This window comes from Plectropomus leopardus, chromosome 11, assembly GCF_026936395.1.
Source record: "Plectropomus leopardus strain MGB_pleo_1.0 chromosome 11, ASM2693639v1, whole genome shotgun sequence".
NCBI lineage: Eukaryota > Metazoa > Chordata > Actinopteri > Perciformes > Serranidae > Plectropomus > Plectropomus leopardus.
In genome coordinates this window covers 26,989,387-26,999,109 of record NC_142186.1, presented here as the reverse complement: position 1 = coordinate 26,999,109, position 9,723 = coordinate 26,989,387, and positions in this window count along the sequence as shown.

The window sequence follows — 9,723 nt, the reverse complement described above, 5'->3', positions numbered from 1 at the left end:
CTCACATGTTGATAATGGCGTCCTCTGATGAATCCTAAACAGTACAGAGAGATTTAAAGCTATTTTAAGATCGCTATCAGTCAGAAATTACCCGGTCGCAGTGGCAATTTGTTCACTAAAAGCCGTTAAATATGCGAAACCCCCGCTTATGTAAGTGCGTGTCATGATATCAGAATAGAAAACCAGGCATACCTTTAAAAGACTGGAAGAAAGGGAGGATACACAGGGGGATTTGACTAAAATAGGAGAGGGAGCAGCAGTGTCAGGGCTGTGTGTTTTCATGTGTGTTTAGTGGAAACAGTCAAGTCAAGGTAAAGGTCAAAAGGATTGGAAGTTTTTCCTCTTTAATTGAGAGAGGGCAGCAGGATGGAAAAGACATCAGTCACAACAGGGACAGCGAGGGCGAAAGGGAGGTGTCTGCTCCGAGAGGATAACCCGAGTCGACTGGACAAAAGCAGCTGCTTCACTGAAGCTGCTTGTTAAACAGGTGGAGGGACTGTGTGGTTTGTTCTTATGGACATCTTTTAGTAGGACAGAGGGGAAAGGTGAGGCGAGTGCATGAGGAAGCATCTGCAAAAAGTCAGACACCGGTCGTCTCAGATTGAAAAAATGTCTCAAATAAACTCAGATTAAACAAACTCGATGACATCCATGTTCCCAACATTCAGATGTAATTGTGAATGGATATATACTCTTGAGGGGTGTTTGTAAGAAAAACTACAAAATCCTCATTTCTTCGCAGGCTGTAGCTGCTTGTAGTGCTTTGTGGGAATCACAGAAGGCTCTTAGTAGACCTGTGGCTCAACATTATGGTGTTAAATGGTCAGTTGAATTCAGCTTTATTGTCATTTTGCCATACATTTATTTGCAGAGCAGCATGAGAGCATTTCTCAAGGATTTCAGTTGCAGAACACAAAAACAAATATCATGAAAAGACATTATCATTGCAAACAAACTCTTGAAACTAAAAGTAAAACAAAAAACACTTGACACCAAAAATGCTTACACTGTTTGTTTAAAAAAGACTTAACTCTAAAAAAACCACTCAAAAATTCAACCCACCACTTCCAAAAAAAGAAAGAAATCTTGTTTAGGCTTTCAGATATTCTTAGTTATATGTCAGAGTGTTTTGCGACGTCTGTCTGAAATTTCTGCCTGCATTTCAACGTACAGGTGTTATGACATTTGTGCTGCTCACAATGTGAAAAAAGGACACGTAAAGGGATACTTAGCTGATTTTAACTTTGTATCAGCATGTGGGAGATGTGTGTAAATGAACCGTCGTAAACTTCACTCTATCTAACCAGTGTTCAGATCTCCCGGCTAAACTCTGCTAAGTTCTGCTGTTTCTCAAGCGCTCGGCCTTGAAGCCAATTTTTGTAGAGGCTGAACAGTGGAGTTACAACTCTGGAGTCGACTTTCCCATTGACTTACATTGGCAAAGAGACGTCTGTTAATTGTGGTCACACTTGTTTTGAGTGTTACAACGTCTCGAAATGACACATTGGGATTTGGTCGATCCGATCCGATAATGTTACTTTACAAAATTGCTAATGAGTTTGAAAGTTTGAAAGTTAACTCCTTGTTATTTCTTGTTATTTAAAATCAATGCATTCCAATAGCCGATAAATTTTATCCATTGGCGGTTTTAGGTTAACAGAGTCCTCCGGTGGTTTTTGCAGCCGTGGTGAAAGTGGCCAAACAATCCTGCAACTGCCATCAGATTAAAAATGTAAATCTTGATTGTTGCTCCGAACTATGTGACATTAGCTCGAGAGTACAGTTTTTAAAAAAAACGAAGTACAGACATTTCTCATACAGTCAAAACTGTTAAAACCAAAACTTCAGCATAAAATATTTCACTTAAGTAGAACTCCATTACTTGTCGTAAGAAGCTCATTGAGAAAAGGTCTTTAACTTTTAAGAGACGGACAGCTCTTTGTGGTTTTCCCACGAGGACTTCCCTTATATTACAGCCCAGATAAACATCTATGACTCCCTGAATGAATTCTCTTTATTGTCTCACTTTTAAACTGTAGTAAAAAGCTTTTTTTCTTTTCACTCCCCACGGCAGATTTCTTTTTCGGTAAACCCGTTTAGCTAAAAATAATTTCCTATGAACTCTGTGTGACTCCACCAGTTGAATGAAGGATTGCTTTGTGTGTGTGTGTGTGAGTGAGAGTGTGTGTGTGTGTGTGTGTGTGTGTGTGTGTGTGTGTGTGTGTGTGTGTGTGTGTGTGTGTGTGTGTGTGTATATATACACAGAGAACAGATAGTCGGGGTAGAGGGTGGGTGCACTGGGGAAGTGAGGAGAGCGACTGGAGCCTGATATTGTAATCTATAAGTTAAGATTCCAGTGTTTACTGGAGCTAATGGTCTGTGTCATCACTACGCAACTACTGTGCAATGCCGGCTGGTATCGGCGTCGTTTTTTATCTTCTCATTTAGCACTAAGCTGACAGAGAAGTTAGAGGCTCGCTACAAGCACTACTATAAATACTGACATGACAACGAGAATAAATCTGTAACAACTCTGTTTTGTTCCCAAGGCAGTCATAAAGGGTCAATTCATCCAGATTCCCTAATACATATTTTCTGTGTTTACCCCCTCTGGTATGTAGCCATTTTTGGTTTTGCCTGCCATGTGTTTGGGATATGAAATTTTTGAGTGAAATATCTCTAAGGATTACCATTACATTTGGAGCAGACATGCGAGTCCCCCTCAGGATGAATCTTAACAGCTTTGATCTGATTTTTCATCTGCGGTGAGACTATCCTTAAAAAGATTACAGCAAATAAGGTATTTTTTATGATGGCCTTTGAAGAAGACAGTAAATTACTTACATAAGTCGTCCATTTGCCTGTCTCTGAGTTTATTGATTTGTCACTATTTTATTGGCAAAAAAGACACAAAATCTATGTTTTTGCTTTGGAATTTCAGTTTGTTTCATTATTTGATTATCACAGTGCTGTAGTTGCCAGTTAATACAAGTATCGACTATTTGCTTATACCTTAAAATCTGATGGTCGTTTGTTATAATTATTGTCTGATGTTACAGTAAATTGAGTCTCTTTAGATTTTGAAGTGTCAGTCAGACAATACAGGACATTTGAAGGCATCACTTTTAGCTCTTGAAAATGAGATTTCCCATTGGTTTTTTTTGTGTTTTAAGGCTCTGACACACCAAACTGGCATCAAAGAACTAGCAACAACAAAGCCAACTGATGCGTTGCCTCATGTTGTCAGTGTCTTGGCCAAAATGTTGCACATGAACAAACTGCAAAGACCACAGCCGACGGCCAACTAGCGTGTACACCGGGTCTCATTCATGCAACGTGAGGAGGGCAAATTTATGTGTTAAGTGTTCTCAGAGGGAAATATTTTCTGGCATCCATCAATGTGTTAGTAGCTCCAATCTTTTCATAGGTACTAATATCTACACCTGCTGCTGACTACTCATAGTGCTTGTGTAAATAAGGAATGCACAATAGCAAATATTGCTAGTCATTCCTATTATGATCCGTTAAGTTCACAATATGCAGATACCTTTGAGAGATTAAAAAAAGAACACATTTAGCTAAATTAGTTGGCAATTAGCGGATTCAGTGAAAAAAAGATCAGTGATGGCCGTCAGCGATTTATGAGATCGTCAAATAGCTGAAAATACCGAGCCGAGCCAGACCAAGCCCGAATCTCTCTATTTCTCGAGGCGAGGAGGAGAGGGATCTGCTGTGTGCTGCTGCCATTGGAGATATCTATCAATCAATCAGTCAATGAATATATTTAAAATATATGTTGATAATATGTGTTTGATTTACTTAATATATAAATAAATAATAATTAAAAAATTATTTTCTGTCACACCATTAGGCTAATAAAAGAAGAAAATATTTTTCTTAAGTCCACTTTGCCAAAATAACTTCAATCTCGGCCTCAGAAAACTTTTTCTTTCCGTCTTCCTCTGTTTGCGACATGTTTGCAGGATGCACCTGTTCATAGCAGTTTCCACCTCCTTATATGGCTGTTCTTTGGTGAGGATGTATGCAAATTACTAACTAGCAGGAGTCAGTTGAGTTTTCTGCTGCTTTCATGAATCAAGTGTTGGTTTTTAGTACTAAGGTGTTTTATGCATAAATGTACTCACAGATTTACTAATATTTGATGAATGAGACGCTTTTGCATGAGAGGACAGAAAGAAAGAAAATTAATATTAGCTCATGTAACAAGTTTGTGTTGATCTCGCTTCCTCTTAACTTTAGTCTTTTGTTTGCCTTCCTAACTTCTGTTTCTTGTCTCACGCGCTCAGCTGAACCACCGATCACGGTGATTTCATTGAAGGACTCAACACACACTGACGGCCCAACAATGACCGATGGCCAGCTTGATATACTGTTAATCACTTAAGCTAGAAAATAACTATTAGATGCAGCTATGGCTGGGTAATATATTGATATTATATCGATGTTGTGATATGAGACTAGATATCGTCATAGATTTTGTATATCGTAATATCACAAGTGTTGTTTCTGGATTTTAAGTCTCTTGTTCTTTGGAAAAAATATCTTTTCTAAACAAGGGCACCCTTTGCAACTGCTTATATGGCTTAATGGCGAGGGCCAGCTCTATTTAGTGATGAATATCTGTGCTGTGCTCGAGGTTTGAAGCCAAGTTCTTAAGGAGCTTTTAGTGTTCACTACTGTGACAGAGAGTTTGTCCTAATAGAGAAGCATTTTGGGAACCAAACAGCGGTCGTAAAGTGACCGATTTTGAGATGACTGTTGTTCTGGAAGTCCAGTTTTCCTGGAGGGATGCAGGGTGGTGGTGACCCAGGCAGGGAGGCAGAGCCTGAAGGGAGGAAGATAAACAGGCTGCCCTGTATTGTTCTCCTGGTATCACAGAGAAACTGTCAGCTTGACTGATTGAAGGCTGAACCTCCCAAAATAGGCCCTGTGAGGCCGGACTGCCTTTCCCTTCCAGCCTGTTATAAATAACCCCTGTGTGTGGGGGTGGTAAGGGTGGGTGGGTGTGCTCATGCGTTTTATGTGTGTGTGTGTGTGTGTGTGTGTGTGTGTGTGTGTGTGTGTGTGTGTGTGTGTGTGTGTGTGTGTGTGTGTGTGTGTGTTTGGGAGTAAGGGCAAGAAAGAAAGGGAGTGTGTGAGGAGAGAGAAATGTGAGCTCTGCCATGGCGGCTTTAGAAAGTGAAGCCACTGAAAACAATAACAGGAGATCTGAGGGGCTCAGAGCCAAACGGTGACAGGGACCCAGTGGTCAAGACCCTCTTCTGACCTCTTCTCAACACACACACAGAGACACACACACACACTGATTTGCACTATTAGTATACTCCCTGGTGTGTGTGCTAATGTTGGGATTGAGGCTTGTAAATGACCACCTGAGGGAATATCACTTGATCATTTGGACTGTTTACTCGTTTCAACAGGTGTTCTGTGGCGAAATGTTTTTTTTTTTTTTAATGCAAATGTATGACAGCAGTGCAGCACTAGCACGCATATAAAACACCTAACTCTGCAGCTGGGTGGTGGACTGCTTGTTTACAGCGCCCGGCAACAATCATCTAAAAAAATCCGTTCTTTTAAATGTAAACCAGCGGAATAAAGTTGTCAGAAAGCTTTCTTCTTCGACCCCAAAACCTCAGCCCACCCGCACTGCCAGGCCTAACAGTCTCGGCTCTCTTTCTCGCCAACTCCCTCTTCGTCTCTGCTTTCCCCCTCAGTCTTCTGGGTCCAGTAACTCTGCTCAGCTCAGCCCCAACTCTCAGTTTATACAAAGAGTTTTCGGGGGTATGTTGCTTCTTATTTGATCTGGCTGCTCTCTCGACCCGTCAGACGGTCTCCGCTTTAATCCGCCGGTGTGCAGCTCACGCCTTTGATTTGTGCTTGCACTCGGCTTTACATTAATTTAATAGATGCTCCTGCATGCATGCACTCACGCTGAGCTGGTGACTGCGCCAGTTCAGGGAAGTCACACTCACAAAGACACACAGATAGCTCTTAACGGAGCACAGTAGTGTACAGTCTGAACCTGGCCTCAGTCAGCTCCCAAGTATGTCTGCTATGCTCAACACACTGCTGACCTGATTTCCTATCCCGCTCTCATCAGAGCGGGATACCTAGAGAGAAGAGAGAGCAGGCCGAGGCCAGAGAAAGAAAGTCTCTCTGTGCAAAAGAGGCATTTGGTTTATTGTTCTAGCCAACCTGTTGAATCGCTCTCAGGAGGGAGGAGTTTATGGGTTCAAGGGAAGGTCGGAGGTCATGTTGACTCTTGGGCCCTTTTAGTAAGCGGAGGAGAATAAACCAAACCCCTCTGTAAATTTACAAATATTTACAGTCGCCGTTCTCCTCCCGCTGCAGCTCACTGTAAATTCTCAGTTTTTCATGAGAAGGAGAAGAAGGGAAGGCTCTGGAGGCTAGCATCAGTTTTGAATTTGCTTGCGTGACTTTGTGCCAACCCATGTGGAAGACGCCCATGCTCTGATATCCCACACTGCTGCTTGTGATGTTTAAATGTTACAGGATGCAAAAGCAGACCATAGAAATGTGACAGAAAACTCGAGGGTGGGACGAACATCCAGACTTCCAAGATGCAAGTTAACTATTTAGAAATGACAGCTGATAGCTGCAAGAGTTGATTCACTGCTCGCACAATGTTTTGGGATGTGAGGAGAATCAAAATGATGTGATGTTTACCAGAAAGCCATTTATCCCTGCACAATCATGGAATTAACTCAATAAACCAGAAGTTTATTGAAGGATGCAGCTATAGCTGTAACTGAAGCCACATCAGAAAGCGTTCGTTCAAAATTCAGCCCTACATTATCGACTGCACGTTAAATAAACTTTCACTCCCTTCCCCATCTCAGTATGCTGTGCAGACACTAGTGAAGCCTTGGGGAGTAAGAGGAGGAGACGCTGACCTCAGACTTTGACCTCAGGTTGTTTTCAAGATTCCTGCTTGTGGAGGTAACTTAAACCTGGTCGAGCGAAGGAGAGACTGAGTGGTCAGTTCATGCAAGGCTAAAGGAGGAGAGGAGGTGCTTGAGTGCGCGGCCAAATCCTTGACGTAGATGTGGCTCAGGGCACGTTTGAAATCTTGCAGGAGTTTATCACGAAACTCTGTTTCATAACTGTGACTGTGTATGCTGTATAATTGTTTATTTTCAAATATCTTTGACTGTAAATATATGTGAGTTGATTTGTAGTTACCTAACTATTTGACAAAAATCCAGCTTAACCGTGTGTGTGTTTGTGAGTACAGAATATTTGCAACAAAAGACTTCATGCATCTGGCCTCTTCTAAATATTCAACCCGTCTCACTCCCAACTCATCAAATACTAACACTTGGTCAGCGGCCCTCGGCTCCGGACATTGACGTAGAGAGGTACCCTTTAGTGGCAGCATGTGATGCACTGGGCAGCAGCATTTTTTTTTTAATGCGCACAACTACTATAGTAAAAAGACCACACACTCAGGGACGATGGTCAACCAAAATTTGGACTTTGACATGGGAGCCCGCTGTTGGCATAATAGTGTAGTGTGGCATTATGTGTTGCATGCTATCCTACTGATGAATGTCACATGACGATGTTTTACGGAAATACTTATTTTATAAGCCAAACTTGACCATGTAATTTTCTTGTCGAATCCTATGGCGTTCAACCTAAAAATGCCCCCACCCCCACCCCCCACCCCCAAAAGTAAATGTTCATTTTTGTTATTAATATTAGCTTATTATTGAGCCAATGAAAAATCAACATAAATTAACAACTTGGCTAACAAACAAAAAATAATTTAATTCGATATGAGCAGATGTGTAAATTTCATTTCATTCATTTCAGTTAGGATTTTATTTTATGTCACCCACAAAACTTAAGATTCTGCAAAGATGTTTTTAAATGTCTCCGCTAACCTACACAGGGAAGAGTGATATGGGTAATTCTGTGTTTTATTTACCTCGGTAGTGGCAGCCGGGAATAACGTCACCCCCGAGTTGACCCCGTTCCACTACAAGTCAGAAATACCCAAGATGTGTTAGCGATACCAGCTCTAGCCAGGTGGTCATTCATTTTCTTTCTTCTTTTTTTTTTATTATTTTGGTGCTGCTTCCCAGATGGCTTTTATCATTTCATTTTCTCTTACTCTGATACTCTCCACACACACTCCACTCCACCAGCCTATACTTTTAAATGTTCTGACTGTGATGATCGGTCACTGATGAACGCAACAATTTTGGCACCCCCTTCTGGGTGGCGCCCTAAGCAGCCACCTATGTCGCCTAGCCTGTTGGACGATCTGCTAATGATTAATCCATCCAAAAATGTTCAGGGTGAGTTTTGACAGACATGAGAGAGGTGTTGATCTTCTCCTCTAACTTTCCTCAAGAAAGCAAATAGGCACATTTGCCAAAATGTTGAACTATTCCTTTAAACAATATTTGGTCTGTGTACACATTAATAGTAAATTCTTTGGGTTTTTTCTGCATTTTTAATCTTCCAGACTGTCTATGTTTCACATAGTGTTCATACCTCAGATAATATTTAGCGAGAATAGTTTCTATTGAGGTTGGATTACAATTCAAGCAAGCCAGTCTGCTGCCGCAGGGCCCCAAATGCCGGGTCGCCCTGTACTTCCCATATTCACCTTGTTTCATTTGTCATTCATTTATTTGATTAAATGCAAATTTGTGTGGGAATATGCACTATTCAGGCACAGTATCAACTGAGCTGATGGGGGCCTCTCTCGGAGTCCTGCATTATTATCCAGTCTTGCGTCTCTGTTGTGTCGAGATTCGGGCCCCTTCACACAACAGTTGGTTGGGGCTCATGGTACATTTCTGCCTCGGGGCTGCCACAGCGGGTTAATCTGGCCAGAGTTCATACGCATAAATAAGTAGGTAGAAAAGAGAGTTTTTGATTTATTATATAGGCTTTGGTAGTCTCGTTTAACCAACTTATATTTTGATTTAATAATGATGGCATTTTAAGATGCTTAGCAGGATCTTGGAACATTTTTTACTCATGCTTAAGCCATTTTGAACAATGCTTGTGACATGGCACTGTGGATGGCAGTATCTGTCTGACTGTGCGTCTGTCGGTCAGTCCACAACTGAAATATCTCAACAGCTCTTGGATGGATTGTTATGACATTTATGTTTCCCTCAAGATGAATTGTGATAACTTCTCCGCTGAGTTAGGTGCCTTCACAGAGATTCCTAAACATTTCCTCCAGTGCCATCATGAGGTCAAAATTTTAAATCATCCTGTCTGTTAGTCTAAGACCAAACACCTGTAAAACTGATGACATTCCCATCGGCCTCATGCAGCTTCTTTTTTTGTGTGTGTTAGCATCTGTTAGCTGTTAGCATCACACAGCTAACTTTACCCAACAGTTGTGAACAAATTTAATGACAGAGTCCAGCCTTTACGCTGTCAGCGTGAGATTATTGACTTACTGTTGGATGATATTGTCAATGTCACAAACATGCATGGCAATTTTTAAATTTTTTTTCTTTGCTGCTGCTAAATCAGACATTTCAGGCCGCAACAGTCCCCAAAACAGCCTTCAAAATCCTGGAGGGACTAGGTCACACAACAGTTGCAGTGACTCCTTTTTCCTTTTATCAAGTAACAGACCAATAAACAGAATCAATAATGACATTGATATGAAGAAAAATCTTATCAATTCCCATCCCTACACACACAAAT